This window comes from Rhinoraja longicauda, chromosome 24 (assembly GCF_053455715.1).
Source record: "Rhinoraja longicauda isolate Sanriku21f chromosome 24, sRhiLon1.1, whole genome shotgun sequence".
In the NCBI taxonomy this organism is placed as follows: Eukaryota; Metazoa; Chordata; class Chondrichthyes; order Rajiformes; family Arhynchobatidae; genus Rhinoraja; species Rhinoraja longicauda.
Window position 1 is genome coordinate 1,131,753 of NC_135976.1, and position 23,317 is coordinate 1,155,069.

The following is a 23,317-nucleotide window of genomic DNA, read 5'->3' on the forward strand; positions in this document are numbered from 1 at the left end:
CTAGGAACACTATTTATTTTAGTGCTTGAATTTTGGTTGTAAACAATAAAAGCCGCAAAGACTATGCAGAATCATGGGAATAAAGGTCTCGACCCGAAACGTCACCTGTCTGCTTTCTCCAGAGATGCTGCCTGACCCGCTGAGTTACTCCAGCACTCTGTGAAACGTCACCTATCTATGTTCTCCACAGATGCTGCCTGACCCGCTGAGTTACTCCAGCACTTTATTATTTGATGAATTATTCTTTCTTTACCAGGAAAACCTGATTACTGGAAATAAATGGAAAGCATGCCGGATTTATATTTTCATTGATTTTGTTTTATGAACTATGTGCATGGCTTTCAAAATCCTCATGTGGAGAAATTCCTTGTTTGGTGTAAACGCGGGATACCGGTGGTGTGTCTTTGTGGACAGCTGTAAATTTTATTGTTAATGTAACTTTGAAAAGACGTGTCATCAATACTAATTTCAATTTTGTTGCTCTTTAGAAAGCAAAGATTTGATGCATCTCTTAATTAAAGTTTCTCTTAAATGACATAAAAATCCCAGTTTTGCTGAATATTAATAAAACACACAAAAATACCCGCAAAAACGAACCAAATCTAAAAACTAAGTAGGTTCAAGCCTTATTTTGTATTACATGTCTGACTGAAGATATTCTGGATTCAAGAAATAAATGCTTTCCTCCCTACATTGTCTCTCCAATTTGTAGAGCTGAAGCAAGCAGGCACTTGGCATAACTTCTGCAGCACATTGAGTCTCCCGTTACTCCACTGGTCGACAGAATAAATCCCATCGCCTCGCAGTCACAAGGAGGACTAATTATGTATTCAAGTATGCATTCGGTTTGTGGTGCTTGTGATCTCTAATCCATTACTGTTTAATGGATGTAAAGTTGCAGAGGCCACAGACCTGAACGGTTCCCAGGTTTCTGGTTGTGCTCAGACTGCTTAAGCAAGTTCCCTCCGTAACTCCCTGGTCCACTCGTCAATCGTGGCGGCGCCTAACGGCAGCGGCTGACTAGCAGTCTGTCCGTCTTTTTTTGTTGTGTGTCGGTGTTGGGATGGTTTATATATATATTTTTTTGGTTGTGTATGTGTGGGAGGGGGTGGGTGTGGGGGGGACTTTTCTCTTCCTCACGGCGCGGGGTGCGGCTCGGCTGCGGGGCCTAACATCGACCGCTGCGGTTCGGCCGCTGGACTTTACATCACCCGGTGCGGCTTGGCCGCTGGACTTTACATCACCCGGTGCGGCTTGGCCGCTGGACTTTACATCCCGGTGCGGCTTGGCCGCTGGACTTTACATCCCGGTGCGGCTTGGCCGCTGGACTTTACATCCCGGTGCGGCTTGGCCGCTGGACTTTACATCCCGGTGCGGCTTGGCCGCTGGACTTTACATCCTGGTGCGGCTTGGCCGCTGGACTTAACATCGCCCGGTGCAGCTCGGCCGCGGGGCTTAACATCGCCCGGTGCGGCTCGGCTGCGGGGCTTAACATCGCCCGGTGCGGCTCGACCACGGGACTTAGCTGCGCAAGGCTTGGTCGCGGGCCTTTCATCGCCCGGTTCGGCCGCGAGACGTTTCAGCGCCCGGTGCGGGGACTGTGCGGGTCGGTCGGGGACGAGCTGTCTGTCCGTGGGCGTGGGGAAGAGAGTGGAAGTTTTGTTGCCTCCATCACAGTGAGGGGGTGTTTGGAGTCACTGTGATGGACGTTTGTGTTGGGGTTATGTGTCTTGTGTTCTTTTTTTTTTTTCTATGACTGCTATGTAGTTTCGTTCGGTACTTCGGTACCGAACGACAAATAAAGCTCTGTTATACCTGTTGTTATGTGCTTAACGATTCACAATTACCCATTACGCCCCAGATTTTGGATTCATTCTTCAACGTTGTGTTTGATGACATTTCTTCTCCTTATTGTCTTGCTCTTAAAGTGATGATTCTCCCCCATTCTCAGACCCTTTCAAAAGATAACTTTATTCCCTGGAGCACAGGAGGCTGAGGGGTGGTATTTTACAGGTGTTTAAAATTGTGAAGGGAATTGATAGGATGAATGCAGTCTTTTGCCAAGGGTAGGGGAATCAAGAACCCGAAGACATAGATTTATGGTGAAGCGAAAATTTTAATAGGAACCCGAGGGGCAGTTTTTTTCACTCAGAGGGTGGTGGGTGTATGGAACGAGCTGTATGGAAGGTAGTTCTATAACACCATTCTATAAGACACTTAGACAGGCACATGGATAGGAAAGGTTTCGAGGGATATGTCGACTATGTGCGTGTAAATAGGACTAGCTTGAATGGTACATGTTGGTCGGCACGGACAAGTTGGGCCGAGGGGCCTGTTTCCATGCTCCATGACACTCTACAACTTAAATCCCATCATTGAACATTTGCCTTGCTTGCACTTTCTCTTGAGATGCAACATTGGTATATTTGCTTGAATAGTATTCACAATCCAGTTTGTTTGCCAAGTTCATTCAGGATTGTCCTACACTTTGTTTCCCTATTCTGTCGCTTGATAAAATTAACTGGCTTAATTGTGTTTAGCATCTTGTTCTGTGAGGAAGATAAGATGCCTCCATCTCTGGCTTGCAGATCTTTCCATTGGCCTCAATGATTTGTCCTGAGAGGTGGAGGTCATTTGTAATCTGATAGAAAATTCTCCAATCACTTCACATAACGAAATGAGTGGATCAGGATTTAAAATCTCATTTGTTCCTTACTTAGTATCTGTCTTGTAATTCAGTACCTAATTCCAATAAAGGTAGTTTCTCCATGAGATATTCACTTTACAATCTTGCATCAATATTTGTTTTCCATCCAGAAAATGTCTGGCATGTCCTCTCCTGTGTTCAGAATTGACATCCTCAGCGATTATTGTTTCTGTTTCTGGAACATTCCGATTCCATTGAAATGTAACATTATTCTTGTTAGTTTTCTCCCTTTGTCTTTCTTGAAGGTTGTTGCTGCTCAGTGATCTCAGTTCTGTGCAGGTTAACCTTCATCAATTGGCAGGAAATTCAGCCTGAACTTGAGCCATCAAGGGTCACGAGTGTTTAATTGTCACATGTACTGACAACAGAACAATTAAATTCTTACTTGCTGCAGCTTAACAAACCCATTAACATAATAACACATGGATAAATATCTCACAGCCAGTCTTTTACCCAGAGTAGAGGAATCAAGAACCAAGTTTAAGGTGAGAGGGGAAAGATTTAATAGGAAGATGAGGAGCAACTTTTTCACAAAGAGGGTGGTGGTTATATGGAACCAGCTGTAAGAGATCGTTGAGGCAGGTACTATAAGAGGATTTAAAGGACACTTGGACAGGTACATGGATAGGAAAGGTTGAGAGGGATATGGTCCAAACACAGGCAGGTGGGACTAGTGCAGATGGGGCATCTTGGTTGACATGGGCAAATTAGGCCGAACGGCCTGTTTCCATGCTGTAGGACTCTGTGACTCTTAATATAATAAATTAATAACCATATGTGAACCATAATATGAATGTTGGGAGGCAACAGGATGATGGAGGATCAGCAAAATTGTTCAGGGATTCTGTTACCTGATGTCTATTTCTAAAGTTAACCATGGCCTGCGGATATTTAAGACATTGTCTGAATCTTGGTGAAACAATTCGTGACATGCCTTCCACAAGCTCCACAGTAAACATTTCTGCAAGAAATGCAACATAGGAAGGACTCACAAACCGCCTTAATTCCTAATTTGGTTGGTTATGTTGGTTGAATGATAAATATTGCCCGGTATGCCAGTAGAAATTCATTACTCATCTTTGTGCAACAATTTGTGAAGTGCCTGTAACAAGCTCAGAATCCTTTACAGTGAGCACTTTGTGGGAAAAGCAACATAAGGTCTCACAAACTGCCTTATTGTAGCCAAATAATTCAAAATTTGGTTAGTTATGTTAGTTGGATGATAAATGTTGTCCAGTGTGCCACCATGAATTCATTGCTCATCTCTGATGACCCATCATACCATTCATGTCTACTTGAATGCAGTAACTCTTGCGCTCCAAGGAATAAAGTCCTAGCCTGCTCAACCTCTCCCTACAGCTCAGGCCCTTGAGTCCAGGCAAGGTCCTCATAAATCTTCTCCACACTTTTTCCAGCTGAGTGGCATCTTTCCTACAGCAGGATGACCAAGACTGAACACAATACTACAAGTGCAGCCTCACCAACATCTTGTACACTGTAACATGACGTCCAAACTTCTATATCAAGTCCCTGACTGATGAAGGTCAGGATGCCAAAATTATTTTTCACCAGCCTGTCCACTTGCCAGGAACTATGTACCTCCACTCCTAGATCCCTCTACTCGACAACACTCTCTATCTACATGGGATGCTACTTTCAGGGAGCTATATAACTGTACTCCTAGATCCATCTGCTCTATCTATAACGCCACTTTCAGGGAACTATGTACCTCCACTCCTAGATCCCTCTACTCTACAACACTCTCTCTCCACGTGTGATGCTACTTTCAGGGAACTATGTACCTGTACTCCGAGACCTCTCTGCTCTATCTATGACTCCAATTTCAGGGAACTATGTACCTGTACTTCTGTGTTCTACAATGTTCCAGCACCTCTCCAATGTGACACATCAGAGTTATGAATAATATATTTGAGGGACAGAAGGTTAAATATCCAACTTTGTTGATGACAATATTATATTGTAAGCAGTTAGATGGAAACATTAAATAACAAAGTCCTATTAATAGATTAAGTGAGCAAAACCATGGAAGAATTGCAATAAAGGCAACTGTGTGTTCATCACTTCAAACATGAAGAGGATAGAAACAGTAATTTCTGAACACGGAAAAACTATCAGCTGTATTCTTCAAAAGAGAAAGCGAGATCTATATACAGAGATCATTTAAAAGCTCAAGGATAATTACAGAAAGCCATCAAGGAAGTTAATTTTAGAGATACAGCGTGGAAACGGCCTTTCGGCCCACCAAGTCTGCACTCATCAACAATCACACTGTACACTAGCACTATCCTGGACACTAGTAACAATTTACAAAAGCCAATTAACCTACAAACCTGCACATCTTTGAAATGTGGGAGGAAACCGGAGCACCCGGAGAAAACCCATGTGGTCACGGGGAGAAAGTACAAACTCCGTACAGACAGGACACATTGTCAAGATCGAACCTGGGTCTCTGGTATGGTGAGGCAGCAGCTCTACCACTGTGCTACTGCGGTTCCTGCAAGATTTGATTTTCACCAAGCACTTGCAAAAATGCTTTCAATTGTTGGCTGCAATCGTGGCCCTCATTTATCCGTCTGATCCACTCGGGTGAAGCAGCTTCTGTGAGGGAGAGACTATCAGTGATAACACATGACCTTTCTGTTGCTTTTGGAGAGTGCATAGATTAGTCGGGCCCTGCTGCATGCATTATGTTGCTGTAGAAAAGACCATTGACCTCAGTAGGATTCCAACACGATTCCTTGATCTACTCTGTATTGTGGAACAATATGTGACTCGCTGGCAGATGCACGCCCTTAAAACGTTTACCAGAGAGTGAAGATTTAAGTTCAGTTTAGAGACACAGCTTGGAAACAGGCCCATCAGCTCATGCTTACTAATATTGCGTGTAGGAAGGAACTGCAGATGCCGGTTTAAATCGAAGATCGACACAAAATGTTGGAGTGACTCAGCAGGTCAGGCAGCATCTCTGGAGAGAAGGAATGGGTGACGTTTCGGCTCGAGACCCTTCTTCAAACTGATGTCAGGGGCGTGGGCGGTACAGAGATAAAATGTAGTCGGAGACAGTAAGACTGGTGGGAGAACTGGGAAGGGGGAGGGGATGGAGAGAGAGGGAAAGCAAGGGTTACATGAAGTTAGAGAAGTCAATGTTCATACCGCTGGGGTGAAACTACACAAGCAAAATATGAGGTGCTGTCCCTCCAATTTGCCCTGGGCCTCACTCTGACAATGGAGGAGACCCTATTATTGTCTATTCACAACTATTATTGTGTTCTTCATTATGTGTGTAATAAAGCTGTATCTATTAAGCATTAATTCTGCAAATAGTTTTGTATCTCTTCTCAGATCTTCCTGTCAAAGGCAATTTCTCAGAAATGTTGCATAATTATTTAATTTCCATTATAGCTTTCAATATTCCACACCTACATACAGGATCTGACAAGTAAGGTATTTTCTCACTATCAGCCTAAGTTGAAATCAGGTGAGATATCAGGTGGGGTGAGAGAGAAAATGAAGAGCCGGCCAGTGATTAGTGGAGATGGGAGGGTGGTGCAAACCCTGTTCTTCAGCTGGCAGGTATCTGTGCACAGGATCAGGTGATGATGTTGGGGAGATGTGCTGTCCAGGTACTTACCTTTTCCTGAAGGCCTCATCACCTCCACCGCCACATTACAGGTCGAACGCTGGTCTCTCTGGGAGAACAAAGACTGGCAAGCTCTGTAAAATATTTCATTAGTCACCAGGCACGTGTTTTCTGCCTATCCCTTCCCTCACCCACTCCCGCTGAACCCACGTCTGGGCAGGTGGGGATTCCAATTTTTTTCCATTTATAAATAATTTTGCTCACTCCACAGCCGGTCAGTGGAGCATTTCCAGCATTGATCACTTTTATGATATATTCCCAAAGTCATAAAGAAAATTTTGCTTTGAGCTTTGAATAGTCTTTAATGGGTTGTGCACAGTTACTTCAGAGATCACAAGGGCTATTACCCTACCACAAAATTCCCAGAAAAGGAAAATTCACTCCCTTATGTTTCTCAGAAACCCCTTTATACAGTACAATTCATTATTTAGGAATTGTTTTAGAAAGATGTTGTTCCAGGGCCAGAACATTCCGTGTGCAATAAAATGCCCCAGGTAACATGGAGATGAATCTATGTGAATTATGGAGTTGTTTTCTCTTAGAAACAAATCCAAGATAGTGGTAGACACAAAATACTGGAGTAACTCAGCGGGTCAGGCAGCATCTCGAGAGAAGGAATGGGTGATGTTTCGGGTCTGACTGATAGTGGGGCTCCACAATATTTCTCCAATACTTATTCCACATTCTTCTGCAATCCTTGAGTTCTACAAGGACATCCGCGTCAGCCTTGCGCGCAACATATCCCTGATTGTCGCTGGACAGCAGGAGTGATGTGTGTACGGAGGAAACACAGGAGGATGCAGATGCTGAGATCTTGAACAGAAGTCTAACTGCTGAAGGAACTCAGTGGGTCAGGCTGAATCTAACAGACATGCAAGAAGGAACTGCAGATGCTGGTTTAAACCGAAGATAGACGCAAAAAGCTGCAGTAACTCAGTGGGACAGGCAGCATCTCTGGAGAGAAGGAATGGGTGACGTTTCGGGTTGAGTCCCCTCTTCAGACTCTGGACAGATGTAATGAGAGGGAGGTTTGGCAGCTTGTAGGACAAAAGCAGGTCAATGGAACCAGCCCAGTATGCCTGAAGGGCCTATTTTCGTGTGGGCAGCTCAATGTGATCTATGGCTCTATCAGTGTAGGGAATGGACAGGCGATGTTTCAGGTCGGGACCCTTCTTCAATCTGTCTGTTTTCTTCCACAGATGCTGCCTCACCCGCTGAGTTCCTCCAGCATGTTGTGTAGCATTGCACTGCAGATGCTGGTTTAAACCGAAGATAGACGCAAAAAGCCAGAGTAACTCAACGGGTCAGACAGCATCTCCGGAGAAAAGGAATAGGTGACGTTTCGGGTCTCAAGAAGGGTCTCGACCCAAAACGTCACCTATTCCTTTTCTCCAGAGATGCTGTCTGACCCGCTGAGTTACTCCAGCACACTGCCTCTATCTTCCAGCATATTGTTCTTTGCTCAGTGTACAGGGCAGTTTATTCTTTATTCCTCCACAGGATGTGAGTGTTGCTGCCAAGGCCAATACTTCTTGTCCATCTTTAAGGGACACGCTTAAGCTGACAGGCCTTGTTTGTGGTTTCAGTGGGATTTCAAACGTCAACCATGTTTGTGTGGGTCTGATCAAGTGCAGGCTCCATCAAGTGAGAAAGGGAGCTTTCCTTTCTCAACACGCATGAATGAACTAGTTGAGGTTTCACAGCAACCCGTTAACTGATCATGAAGATACAGCGGCCTGAGTGGCATCTCCCCAGATGGCTGGTCTCCTGTACATGTTCATAAGTTCTTGGAGCAGAATTATGCCATTCACCCCGTGAAGCCATGAGTACAATCTCCTAGACATTTGCAAGCAATGGCTTTCTATATCATGGAGGTCATGATAGGAGAACGAGTGGGGATAAATGTGGGTCAGTGTGATTAGTATAGATCAGTACAATGGGCAGCATGGACACGATGGGCCAAAGGGCCTATTTCTGTACTTTACGACTCTGTCATTATCATGCACTACAGGTGACAATTAAACACTCTTGACTCTTGATAATCCTTTGAGCTACTGAAGACATATTGGGTCCAGAGGGCTTCTTCTAAGTGGCAACATTCCAAGTTATCCTGAAAGCTTTCCTGATTTTGAAGATTTCTCCCAGATGGAGATGTGTGGCAATGCCTGAGTTCTAACCCTGCTCTGAAGTGGGGGATTTAGTATCATCAACCAGTCCTCCTTCACTGACTGCAATTGCATCTTGGTACCAGAGAATATCCGTGCAGCTCGAGGATGCAGCAGATTCAGAAACAGCCTTGGTGAGGATCTGTCATTATCCTTCATTTAACTGTGATTTGACTCCCAGGGTTTGGCATTTCATTGTTGATGTTCATTTAGATTTTAGTTTAGAGATACAGCGCGGAAACACACTCTGCGACCCACCGAGTCCGCACCAACCAGAGATCACCCTGTACACGAACACTATCCTACGCACACTCAGAACAAATTACAATTTGTACTGAAGCCAATTAACCAACAAACCTGTTTGCCTTTGGAGTGTGGGAGGAAACCGGAGCACCCGGAGAAAACGTACGTGGTCACAGAACGTACAAACTCCGTATAGACAGCACCGTTAGTCAGGATTGAACCCGGGTCTCTGGCGTGGTAAGGCAGCAACTCTACCGCTGCGCAACTGTGCCGCCCTCCTGCCTTCTGATTCTACAGTATTGGCTACCTCCTCATTCTCCACTTTTGGACTTCTCGACCATGTATTGCCATGACTTGCTCTTCAGAACTGTTATCTCTTGTGTCTTAGGTCAGGTCTTCAGTGAACGAGTGGCTGCAGGCAAGAAGAGGAGCTGATCAGCCATGATCGCATTGAATGGCGGTGCTGGCTCGAAGGGCTGAATGGCCTACTCCTGCACCTATTGTCTATTGTCTATTGATTGACCGGGAAAGAGAGAGAGCAATGGATGACCCTATGTGATCTCCATTAGGTTGTGACAGGATAGACAATAGACAATAGACAATAGGTGCAGGAGTAGGCCATTCAGCCCTTCGAGCCAGCACCGCCATTCAATGCGATCATGGCTGATCACTCAATCAGTACCCCGTTCCTGCCTTCTCCCCATACCCCCTCACTCCGCTATCCTCAAGAGCTCTATCCAGCTCTCTCTTGAAAGCATCCAACGAACTGGCCTCCACTGCCTTCTGAGGCAGAGAATTCCACACCTTCACCACCCTCTGACTGAAAAAGTTCTTCCTCATCTCCGTTCTAAATGGCCTACCCCTTATTCTCAAACTGTGGCCCCTTGTTCTGGACTCCCCTAACATTGGGAACATGTTATCTGCCTCTAATGTGTCCAATCCCCTAATTATCTTATATGTTTCAATAAGATCCCCCCTCATCCTTCTAAAGGATGTGTGCGATGTGATGATGGAACGCAACGGCCAAAGCAGACTGGGACCAGGAGGAGCTCAACTCTCCTGCGCTGGGCTGAAGAATAAGCTCTCGTGAAAACCTTTCCTGTCCCCATACAGGTGCCCTCAATTGCTGCATTATCCCTGATAGACACTAGACAATAGGTGCAGGAGGTCGTCATTCGGCCCTTCGAGCCAGCACCGCCATTCACCGTGATCATGGCTGATCATTCTCAATCAGTACCCCGTTCCTGCCTTCTCCCCATAGCCCCATGTCTCCGCTATCTTTAAGAGCTCTATCTAGCTCTCTCTTGGATGCATTCAGAGAATTGGCCTCCACTGTCTTCTGAGGCAGAGAATTCCACAGATTTATAACTCTGAAAAAGTTTTTCCTCATTTCCGTTCTAAATGGCCTACCCCTTATTCTTCAACTGTGGCCCATGGTTCTGGACTCCCCCAACATTGGGAACATGTTTACTGCCTCTAATGTGTCCAATCCCTTAATAATCTTATATGTTTCAATAAGATCCCCTCTCATCCTTCTAAATTCCAGCGTGTACAAGCCTAGTCGCTCCAGTCTTTCAACATACGACAGTCCAGCCATTCCGGGAATTAACCTCGTGAACCTAAGTTGAGGGCTGCACGCCCTCAAATAGCAAGAATATCCTTCCTCAAATTTGGAGACCAAAACTGCACACAGTACTCCAGGTGCGGTCTCACTAGGGCCCTGTACAACTGCAGGACCTCTTTGCTCCTATACTCAACTCCTCTTGTTATGAAGGCCAACATACCATTAGCTTTCTGCACTGCCTGCTGTACCTGCATGCTAACTTTAAGTGACTGATGAACTGGCGGAAGTGGCGGCGCTGCCCTGCAGCTGCGGCTCGCTCGCCGGCAGTCTGTTTGTCTTTCTTATTTCTTTGTCTATTTGTTAGTGTTAGATGTATGAAATAGCCTATCTTTAGCTGTGTATATGTGGGGGGTGGTGGGGAGGTGGGGGAAACCTTTAAAAAAATCTCTTCCTCAACGGAGATGCGACCCTTTCCGAGTTGTATCTCCATTTGCGCTAAAAAAAAAATTAAAACGCGGGGCCTTCCATCGCCCGGTGCGGCTCGGCCGCTGGACTTAACAGTACCTGGTGCGGCTCGGCCGCGGGGCCTTCCATCGCCCGGTGCGGCTCGGCCGCTGGACTTAACAGTGCCCGGTGCGGCTCGGCCGCGGGGCCTTCCATCGCCCGGTACGGCCGCGGGACGGTTTAGCGCCAGGTGCGGCTCGGCCGCGGGGCCTTCCATCGCCCGGCGCGGCTCGGCCGCGGGACTTTACATCACTGGTGCGGCTCAGCCGCGGGGCCTTCCATCGCCCGGCGCGGCTCGGCCGCGGGGCCTTCCATCGCCCGGCGCGACTCTGCCGCAGGACTTTACATCACTGGTGCGGCTCGGCCGCGGGGCCTTCCATCGGCCGGCGCGGCCGCGGGACCTAACATCGCCCGGCGCGGCTCGGCCGTGGGACTTTACATCGCTGGTGCGGCTTGGCCGCGGGACTTTACATCGCTGGTGCGGCTCGGCCGCGGAGCCTTCCATCGCTGGTGCGGCTCGGCCGCGGAGCCTTCCATCGCCCGGCGCGGCTCGGCCGTGGGACTTAGCTGCGCACGGTACGGCCGCAGGGCCTTCCATCGCCCGGCTCGGCCGCGGGATTTTTCAGCGCCCGGTGCGGCTCGGCCGCGGGGACTTGGGCGTGGAGAAGAGAGTGGAAGTTTTGTTGCCTCCATCACAGTGTTTGGAGTCACTGTGATGGATGTTTGTGTTGGGGTCGTGTGTCTTGTGTTTCTTTTTTTTGTGTGACTGCTGGTAACGTAATTTCGTTCGGTACCTCGGTACCGAATGACAAATAAAGCTCTGTATTCTGTATTCTGTAACAAGGACACCCAGATCTCTTTGTACTTCCCCTTTTCCTAACTTGACACCTTTCAGATAATAATCTGCCTTCCTGTTCTTTCCACCAAAGTGGATAACCTCACATTTATCCACATTATACTGCATCTGCCATGCATCTGCCCACTCACACAACCTGTCCAAGTCACCCTGCATCCTCATAGCATCCTCCTCACAGTTTACACTGCCACCCAGCTTTGTGTCCAGAACCAGGGATCACAGCTTAAGGATAAGGGGGAAGTCTTTTAGGACTGAGATGAGAAAACATTTCTTCACACAGAGAGTGGTGAGTCTGTGGAATTCTCTGCCACAGAAGGTAGTTGAGGCCAGTTCATTGGCTATATTTAAGAGGGAGTTAGATATGGCCCTTTTTGCTAAAGGGATCAGGGGGTATGGAGAGAAGGCAGGTACAGGCTACTGAGCTGGATGATCAGCCATGATCATATTGAATGGCGGTGCAGGCTTGAAGGGCCGAATGGCCTACTCCAGCACCTATTTTCTATGTTTCTATGTTTCTATGTGACATCCGCAAATTTGCTAATGTTACTTTTAATCCCTTCATCTAAGTCATTAATGTATATTGTAAATAGCTGCGGTTCCAGCACCGAGCCTTGCGGTACCCCACTAGTTACTGCCTGCCATTCTGAAAGGGACCTGTTAATCCCTACTCTTTGTTTCCTGCCTGCCAACCAATTTTCTATCCATGTCAGCACCCTACCCCCAATACCACGTGCTCTAATTTTGCCCACTAATCTCCTATGTGGGACATTTTCAAAGGCTTTCTGAAAGTCCAGGTACACTACATCCACTGGCTCTCCCTTGTCCATTTTCCTAGTTACATCCACAAAAAATTCCCGAAGATTAGTCAAGCATGATTTCCTCTTCGTAAATCCATGCTGACTCGGAACGATCCTGTTACTGCTATCCAAATGTTCTGCAATTTCTTCTTTAATAATTGACTCCAGCATCTTTCCCATCACTGATGTCAGGCTAACTGGTCTATAATGTCCCGTTTTCTCTCTCCCTCCTTTCTTAAAAAGTGGGATAACATTAGCTACCCTCCAATCCACAGGAACTGATCCTGAATCTATAGAACATTGGAAAATGATCACCAATGCGTCCACGATTTCTAGAGCCACTTCCTTAAGTACCCTGGGATGCAGACCATCAGGCCCTGGGGATGTATCAGCCTTCAGTCCCATCAGTCTACCCAACACCATTTCCTGCCTAATGTGAATTTCCTTCAGTTCCTCCGTCACCCTAGGACCTCTGTCCACTAGTACATCTGGGAGATTGTTGGTGTCTTCCTTAGTGAAGACAGATCCAAAGTACCTGTTCAACTCGTCTGACATTTCCTTGTTCCCCATAATAAATTCACCTGCTTCTGTCTGCAAGGGACCCACATTTGTCTTAACTATTTTTTTCCTCTTCACGTACCTAAAGAAGCTTTTACTATCCTCCTTTATATTCTTGGCTAGCTTACCTTCGAACCTCATCTTTTCTCCCAGTATTGCCTTTTTAGTTATCTTCTGTTGCTCTTTAAAAGAGTCCCAATCCTCTGGCTTCCCGCTCATCTTTGCTATGTTATACTTCTCCTTTATTTTTATACTGTCCTTGACTTCCCTTGTCAGTCACGGTTGCCTCTTACTCTCCTTAGAATCTTTCTTCCTCTTTGGAATGAACTGATCCTGCACCTTCTGTATTATTCCCAGAAATACCTGCTGTTGTTGTTCCACCGTCTTCCCTGCTAGGGTATCTTTCCAGTCAACTCTGGCCAGCTCCTCTCTCATGCCTCCATAGTCCTCCTTGCTCAACTGCAATACTGACACTTCCGATTTTCCCTTCTCCCTCTCAAATTGTAGATTAAAACTGATGATATTATGATCACTACCTCCTAATGGCTCTTTTACCGTGAGTTTCCTTATCAAATCCGGTTCATTACACAACACTAAATCCAGAATTGCCTTCTCCCTGGTAGGCTCCAGTACAAGCTGCTCTAAGAATCCATCTCGGAGGCACTCCACAAACTCCCTTTCCTGGGGTCCATTACAAAGCTAATTTTCCCAGTCTACCTGCATGTTGAAATCTCCCATAACCACCGTAGCATTACCTTTGCGACACGCCAATTTTAACTCTTGATTCAACTTGCACCCAATATCCAGGCTACTGTTTGGGGGCCTGTAGATAACTCCCATTAGGGTCTTTTTACCCTTACAATTCCTCAGTTCTTTCCAAACTGATTCTACATCTGCTGATTCTATGTCACCCCTTGCAAGGGACTGAATATCATTCCTTACCAACAGAGCAACCACAACCCCTCTGCCCACCTGTATGTCCTTCCGATAGGTCGTATACCCCTGAATATTCAGCTCCCAGCCCTGGTCCTCTTGCAGCCATGTCTCTGTAATTCCCACAACATCATACTTGCCAATATCTAACTGAGCCTCAAGCTCATCCACTTTATTTTTTATACTTTGCGCATTCAAATACAACACTTTCACCTCGGTATTCACCTCCCCTCTCACACCGGTCACTATTGGCCCTGACCTTATTCTCTTATCCCTTCTCAAACTTTCCTTCCCATTAATTCGGAAGTCTTATGCAACTTTTCCTGTAATTACTTCTCCTTTAACTCCATCTTTATATTCCCAATTTGTCAACCCCTCCCCCCCACTATTTGGTTTAAACACACACGTGTAGCACTAGCAAACCTACCTGCCAGAACGCTGGTCCCCCTCCAGTTATGGTGCAACCCGTCCCTTTTGTACAGGTCACCCCTACCCCAGAAGAGATCCCAATGGTCTATAAATCTAAATCCCTGCTCCCTGCACCAGCCTCTCAGCCATACATTCATATCCCCTATCTCCCTGTTCCTGCCCTCACCAGCACGAGGTACAGGAAGCAGTCCAGAAATAACCACCCTGGAAGTCCTGCTCTTCAGTCTTCTTCCTAACTCCTTAAACTCTCTCTCTCTCTGATATTCTGAAGTCAGACCGTGACATCTTTAACCCTGTACTTGTTATGAAGTACATAATAAAAAGAACGTGCACCCATTTCAACTATTCATGGCCTCAAGACTTCATAAAGCATTTAACTGCTATCCAGGTAGCTATGAAATGTCACCACTGTTGTAATGCAGTTGAATCTTCTGTGGACTCAGCTTCTACTAAACATCAACATGATGACCAGATGATTGTGTTGACTGAAATAAAATCACTCTCCCGCACATTGGGCATTTGGAAGCAGGATTTAATGCCCATTTGGCAGTGAATTATGCTGCTTTGTAGCGTAGTGATTTACCTTGGCACCGAGTATTTGCTGGTTGGGACAATTACATCGCTTCAAACAATTTTCTTTAGAACCATGAAATCACAACATGCAGGTAGACTGGGAAAATCAGGTGGGTAATGGACCCCAACAAAGGGAATTTGTAGAGTGCCTCCGAGATGGGTTCTTAGAGCAGCTTGTACTGGAGCCTACCAGGGAGAAGCCAATTCTGGATTTAGTGTTGTGTAATAAACCGGATTTGATTAGGTAACTCAAGGTAAAGCAACCACTAGGAGGTAGTGTCCAGAATATCATATCATATCATATCATATATATACAGCCGGAAACAGGCCTTTTCGGCCCACCAAGTCCGTGCCGCCCAGCGATCCCCGTACATTAACACTATCCTACACCCACTAGGGACAATTTTTACATTTACCCAGCCAATTAACATGCTAAATTTTAATCTGCAATTTGAGAGGGAGAAGGTAAAATCTGAAGCGTCACTATTGCAGTTGAACAAAGGGAACTATGTTGGCATGAAGGATGAGCTGGCTAAAGTTGACTGGAAAGGGACCCTAGCAGGGATGACGGTGGAACAGCAATGGTAGGTGTTTCTGGGAATAGTCCAGAAAATGAATGATCATTTCATTCCAAAGAGGAAGAAAAAATCTAAGGGAAGTAAGAGGCGACCGTGGCTGACAAAGGAAGTCAAGGACAGTATAAAAATAAAAGCGAAGACGTATAACATAGCAAAAATGAGCGGGAAGCCAGTGGATTGGAAACTTTTAAAGATCAACAGAAGGTAACTAAAAAGGCAATACGGGGAGAAAAGATAAAGTATGAAGGTAAGCTAACCAAGAATATAAAGGTAAAAGCTTCTTTAGATATGTGAAGAGAAGAAAATTAGTTATGACAAATCTGGGTCCCTTGAAGACAGAAACAGGTGAATTTATTATGGGGAACAAGGAAATGGCAGATGAGTTGAACAGGAGCAGCTTCACTGAGGAAGACGCCAACAATCTCCCAGATGTACTAGGGAACAGAGGACCTCAGGTGACGGAGGAACTGAAGGAAATTCACATTAGTCAGGAAATGGTGTTGGGTAGACTGATGGGACTGAAGGCTGATAAATCCCCAGGGCCAGGGCCTGATGGTCTGCATCCCAGGGTATTCAAGGAGGTGGCTCTAGAAATCGTGGACGCATTAGTGATCATTTTCCAATGTTCCATAGATTCAGGATCAGTTCCTGTGGATTGGAGGGTAGCTAATGTTATCCCACTTTTCAAGAAAGGAGCGAATTATAGACCAGTTAGCCTAACATGTGGTGGGGAAGATGCTGGAGTCAATTATCAAAGATGTAATAGTGGCGCATTTGGATAGCGGTAACAGGATTGGTCCAAGTCAGCATGGATTTATGAAGGGGAAATCACGCTTGACAAATCTTTTGGAGTTTTTTGTGGATGTAACAAGTGAAATGGACAAGGGAGAGCCAATGGATGCAGTGTGCGTGGACTTTCAGAAAGCCTTTGATAAGGTCCCACACAGGAGATTCGTGGGCAAAATTAGAGCACATGGACAGAAAATTGGTTGGCAGACAGGAAACAAAGAGTAGGGATTAACTGGTCCCTTTCAGAATGGCAGGCAGTGACTAGTGGGGTACCGCGAGGCTCGGTGCTGGGACCCCAGCTATTTACAATATATATTAATTATATAGATGAAGGAGTTAGAAGTAACATTAGCAAATTTACAGATGACACAAAGCTGGGTGGCAGTGTGAACTATGAGGATGCAATGAGGATGCAGGGTGACTTGGACAGGTTGGGCGAGTGGGCAGATGCATGGCAGATGCAGTATCATGTGGATAAATGTGAGGTTATCCACTTTGGAAGCCAGAATGGGAAGGCAGATTTTAATCTGAATGGAGGCCAAATCACTGGATGAATTTAAGAGAGAGTTAGATAGAGCTCTGGCGGCTCGTGGAATTAAGGGATATGGGGAGAAGTTGGGCACAGGTTACTGATTGTGGATGATCAGCCATGATCACAATGAATGGCGGTGCTGGAGTTTTGGAATCTTCACGTCCTCCAGCCACAGCAGCTCTCTGGAGAGCAGAGTTCCAGAGTTCCACTCCCGCTCACTCCCGATTTAATCATCAGGCTATCTTGTTCCGAGTTCCCTTGAGAGGAAACAGTGCCTATCACTCTATCAAACGTTTAACTTTCTTAAACACTTTGATTAGATCACTCCTTAATCTTGTGAATTGGGTACATTGTTCCCAGAAGTTAATCCTGTTGAATGAAGATCCTCAGGGGAGTAATTTCAATAATCTGGACACCCTATGAATTGTCATGAAGCATACAGGTAGGTACGAGGGTCTGAAGAAGGGTCCTGACCCAAAACATCGTCAGTCCATTCCCTCCACAAATACTGCCTGTCTAGCTGAGTTCCTCCAGCATTTTGTGTTTTGCTCAGGATTCCAGCATCGGCAGTTCCTTGTGTCTCCACTCCTGCACATATGTCAGAATCATGAAGTCTTCCCCCCAAAATGCTCGAGCAACTCAGGTCAGGCAGCATCTCCGGAGAAAAGGTATAGGTGATGCCTCGGGTTGAGTCCCTTCCTCAGACTGAGGGTGTATGGAACAAGCTGCCAGAGGAGGCAGGTGAGACAGGGACTATAGCAACATTTAAGAAACAATTAGACAGGTACATGGATAGGACAGGTTTGGAGGGATATGGGGCAAACGAAGGCAGGTGGGACTTGTATAGCAGGGACATGCTGGCCGGTGTGGGCAATTGGGCTGAAGGGCCTGTTTCCATACTGTCTCACTCTATGACTCTACGAGTCAGGGAAGAGGGAAACTTATCCTCTGGTGTTCTGGAGAGAACAATCTAGTCTATCCATCTTCTCCCTGTGGCTCATACCCCAAATCCAGACATCGTTCTGGTTTAATTCCCCCAAAGCCTCCACATCCTTCATGGTGCGGAAGCGTCTATCCATGTTTGCCATGGCTGCCGGAAGTGGAGCACCCGTTTGCAAACAAGAGGCCGATCCATCGACCGTGCTGCCGATGCCGTTTGCAGTTCCTTCCTACACAAGTGTTTGGCCCCACGTGTTTAGCTTCCAATTTGAGCTGCCTCGTGTCTGCAGCGATCCCGAGGTACAGATCGCAGACAAATGACCCTCGGAGCTCAGTGAGCGGCACAGAGTGAGTTAGGGATGGCCGTGTTTCCACAGCCACTGCAGAACAATGTGGTCAAGCTGGAAAGGGTACAGAGAAGATTTACGAGGATGTTGCCAGTATTCGAGGGTGCGAGCTTTCGGATGGGACTCTTATTCCTTGCAGCGCAGGAGGATGAGGGGTGATCTTACAGAGGGTTTTTAATTAATGTGAGGAATAGATTGGGTAGATGCACAGTGTCTTGCCCACAGTAGGGGAATCGAGGACCAGAGGACATAAGTTTAAGGTGAAGGGGAAAAGATTTAATAAGAAACTAGGGGTAACTTATTCTCACAAAATTTGGTGGGTGTATGGAATGAGCTACCAGAGGAGGTAATTGAGGCAGGGACTATGACAACATTTAAGAAACAGTTAGACAGGTACATGGATAGGACAGGTTTGGTGGGATATGGGCCAAATGCAGGCAGTGGGATTAGTGTAGCTGGGCAAGTTGGGCTGAAGAGCCTGTTTCCATGCTGTATCACTCTATGACCATAACTGTAATGGCAGTGCTGTGCGACTCTGTGTCTCTGTTATAGCACATGCCAGGGACTGAACCTGAGCTTTCTGCTACATAACTCGAAATACTATTTCTATAAAGTGATGGCAGCCAAATAAATAGCAAGCATGAACCCTTCAATAGGGCAGGAAATGGACAAGATAACCTTGCACACAATAACCGGGACACAGTGGAGAACTGCACAAGACATCTATCTGTTGGCCTTGCCTCATATCTAGCATTTCCTAAGGTCAGGAGTTACATTTTAACCCAAACCTCCATCCGATTAATATGGGATGTGGACGAGCTGAGGTTCAGATCATAGTCTTTGCAGAATACGTAAACTGGAAGGGCAACTCATATTCTGAGTCCCGTTTCCCTTTATCCCCTCTCTTTCCCAGTCACCCAAACCATTTCCACCCATGTCCCTCCCTCTAACTTCATATTTTATTGAGAGTCATTGAGCCATGAAAACAGGCCCTTCAGCCTAACTTGCCCATGCCAACCAATGTGCTTCATTCACAAAAGTCCCACCTGCCTGCATTTAGCCCTTACCCCTCTGAACCTATCTTATCCTAACCATGTACAGGCATGTAGTCCTTTTTTCTCCTTATCTGACACCCTTTCGTCTCCTTTACACCTCCAACCTGTCACTTACTCCACCCATCTGCCAACGCCTCCCACCCCCCTCACCTGTATCCACCTATCACTTGCCAGGCTTTGCCCACCACCACCACCTCTCTTTCTCAGCTTTTCCCCCTTTACCCCAGCACTCTGTATAAGGGTCCTGACCTGAAATGTTGTCTGTCCATTCCTTCCTCAGGCGCTGCCTGACCCGTTGAGTTCCTCCAGCACTTTGAGCACCAGCATTCCAGCACCAGCATTTTTGCTCAAAGTAAGCTAATATTAGCTAAAAGTTCAGCAGGGTCAGAGTATGAAATCATCTCAGAAATCCACAGGTGAATCTTCTGCAAAGAAAATGAATGAAGATCAGGGAATAAAAATCTGGGCTGCTTGTTACATGTGCTGCAGCCAGATAGCCTCTCAGATATGATTGTTCATCTCATCCTGGCTGGAAGGAGAGCAGAGACGATTTACAAGGATGTTGCCATGACTCAAGGGGCTGAGGGAGAGGTTGGGCAGGCTAGGACTTTATGCATTGGAGTGCAGGAGGAGTGTATAAAATCATGAGGGGGATAGGGGGGAATGCACCCTGGAGTCTTCTACGCCGAGTAGGGGAATCAAGAACTAGAGGGCACATGTTTAAGGTGAGAGGAGCAAAATATGAACTTGAGGGGCAACTTTTTCACATAAAGGATGGTGGGTAAATGGAATGAACTGCCAGAGGAGGTGGTTGAGGTAGGTATTATTAAAACATTTAAGTCATTTGGCTAGGCACATGGATAGGAAAGTTTTAGAGGGGTATGGTCCAAAGACAGGCAGGTGGGACTGGTGTAGATGGGACCCATCATGGCCAACTTGGCCAAAGGGTCCGTTTCTGTGTTTCGTGGCTCTATTTCAGCACAAACCAGGGTCTGAACCTGCTGGTTTGTGCCATTTGCAGCTCAGTGCAACGCTCTAGTCAGCTGAACTCATAGCTCTAGGCTAGAAGGGCAGAAGGAGTGTCCCACCACCACAACCTCTCTTTCCCAACTTTTCCCTCCTTACTCCAGCAGGCTGTACAAGGGTCCTGACCTGAAATGCTGGCTTGGGATGTGGCCTGGATGGAGTATTTCAGCGATGAGGAGAGACTGGACTGATGAGCTGTATTTCCCCTGAAAAATATATTTTCGATAATCTACATATTCACGCTGGCCATTCCATCTCCCGCCAGTCTGAAAATACAAAAGCTTGAAAGCACGTACCGCCAGATTCAGGAACAGCTTCTTACCCTCTGTTATCAGAGTATTGAATAATAATAATAATAATAATAATATTCCTTTATTCGTCCCACACCGGGGAAATGTACAGTGTTACAGCAGCAAAGTGGATAGCAAGAGAGCAAGAGATCATTCATTATAAATAAAAAATACATAAATTGTCATCAGTTTGTTGTGTGTTCTTAGCTGATATTGTTGACTCGTCCGCTGGGAGCAGTGCTGGTTGTGAAGTCTCTCAGCAGCGGGAAGGAAGGACCTTCTATATCTCTCCTTCACGCCTCCTGAATGGTCCTTCTGTAAGTCAGAGTCCCGATCTTCCAACCTATCTCACCACGGACATTGTACTTTGTACCTGAAACTGTAACACTATAACACTATTCTGCACTCTGGAATTTTCCTCTTTGCACTACCTGTAGTTGTATATGATTTGATTGTACTCATGTACAGTATGCTTTGATTTAACTGGATATCAGACTGTCTTTCACTGTATCTTGGTATGTGACATTAATAAACCAACACTAAAACATTTACATCTAATTCTCGTTAAGGTTGTTAGACGCTTTCTCAACATTTTGTTGGGGAGTGAAGTCCAGTGTTTCTCCCCATTTAACTTTTGTCCATCACCCTGATTCCCTTTGTAACTTGAAGCAGTTCCTTATCTTTACTTTACCCTGCTGTTATTTCTTAAAATGCCTATTCTTGCCCTGTGGACAGATCACATGCAGTGCCTAATCATTTAAAAAATAAACGAGGTCTCAATTTTAAGAAAAGGCTTTTCAAATAAAATAATCAGCCCCACTCCCCACAAGACTGATGGAAAAGGAAACGTACTGGTGAGATTTACGCAGAGGCATGAAAAGAATTGCTTATGACTTAATCCCTTTATTAAATCCCTCAGTGTTCTCTGCTGAAACATAGCTGTTCCAGGAACCATAACCCCTCAAGCCTGGAACCTTGCGATGTTATAAAAGCAATTCCATTGAGTAAGAGTGCTTATTGACTGCCGGAGGAACTCAGCGGGTCAGGCAGTATCACTGGAGTAAATGGACAAAGTTTCGGGATGGGACCTTCTTCAGACTCTCCACCTCTATAATTCCAATGCACACACAATTATATTTTTTAGCCCCTCACCTTACAAATTGAACATCTAAAATTAGATCAAAAGTCATAAAATCACAAATGATAGGAACAGAATTAGGCCTTTTCGGCCCATCATGTCTACTCCCACAATCAATTATGGCGGTTCGATCTCCTCCTAACCCCATTCTCCTGCCTTCCCCCCTTAACCTCTGACACCCATACTAATCTATCAATCTCTGCCTTAAATATATCCACTGACTTGGGCTCCATGGCCATCTGTGGCAAAGAATTCCACAGATTCACCACCTTCTGACTAAAGAAATTCCTCCTCATCTCCTTCCTAAAAGAACGTCCTTTAATTCTGAGGCTGACCTCTGGTCCTAGACTCTCCTACTATATATAGGAGAGTCTAGGACCAGAGGTCAGCCTCAGAATTAAAGGACGTTCTTTTAGGAAGGAGATGAGGAGGAATTTCTCCTCTCCACATCCACTCTATCCGAGCCTTTCACTATTCTGTACGTTTCAATGAGGTCCCCTCTCATTCGTCTAAACACCAGTGGGTACAGGCCCAGTGCCGTCAAATGCTCATCATATATATCCTCTTCTACCTGCCTGTAACCGCTTGTCTAAACATTTAATAGACAGCTGCCACTGATGCACGCCTTAACTCTTTGTCTCTCTCTGACTCTCTTGAACTTTTGTTGCATCTCCTTACTTATTTATGGCCACTGTTCATTTGAACGTTATTTTGTTGTTTCTCTTATAGACCCTCTCCCTCTTCTGTCTACCACTGGGGTGTTGAAATCCACACGCCATCTCCTCTAATTTATTCTCTGAGAGGCTTTGTCCCTGTGGAAATCTACACCATTATCCTTCCTTCCCTGTTAATCTTCAAGCCTTTAAATCTAAGCTTGGTCTACCTAGTTAACACTGCAGAACGAATGTTCATTTAGATATAAAGGATAGGTATTGGTATTGGTTTATTTTTGTCACGTGTACCGAGATAGAGTGAAACCTCTTTTTTGTGTGCTAACCAGTCAAATCAAACTATAAAAGGACACAATGTGCTGGAGTAACTCAGCGGGTCAGGCTGCATCTCTGGAGAACATGGATAGGCGATGTTTCAGGTCACTTGTCCATGTGCCTCGGGGATGGTGCTTGACCTGCTGTTACTCCAGCACTTTGTATCCTTTTGTGTAAACCAGCATCTGTGGTTCCGTGTTTCTAAGACATGAATGCAATCAAGCCATACAACAGGTAGTGCAAAGAGAAAACTACCAGAGTGTAGAATACGGTGTTACAGCATTGTGGCATTAGCTACAGAAAAAAGTACAAGGTCCGTAATGAGATAGGTTGGAAGGTCAGGACTGCATCCGTAGGTTTTGGGAGGATCGTTTAGTAGTCTGATTAACAGCAGAAAATAAGCTGTTCCTGAATCTGGCACTGTATGGCTTCAAGCCATGGAACATCAACTCTACCACTCCTCCAGAAGAACATAAGAATGTCCAGACCAGATATACAGGACAACTGTGCCTTGATAAAACTCCAGATCAAGCCGCCAGGGGAAGTGTGTAACATGGAGCCTTAGGATCTAAGACAAAGTTTGAAATGCCCAGATACCTTGGATTACTGATACTTATTGTTCTTGCAAACTGCGATGATTAGTCCTT

General features: G+C 45.8%; 1 protein-coding gene across 1 annotated transcript in view; it reads right to left on the reverse strand.

Annotated features, from left to right (window-relative positions):
• slc16a4 (solute carrier family 16 member 4) overlaps positions 1–6,423 on the reverse strand; it is a 100,135-nt gene extending 93,712 nt beyond the window's left edge. Inside the window, exon 1 of the mRNA XM_078420526.1 lies at positions 6,360–6,423. The gene's annotated coding sequence lies outside the window, so the exon portion shown is untranslated. The remainder of the gene's footprint in view (positions 1–6,359) is intronic.
• Positions 6,424–23,317: the final 16,894 nt, after the last annotated feature.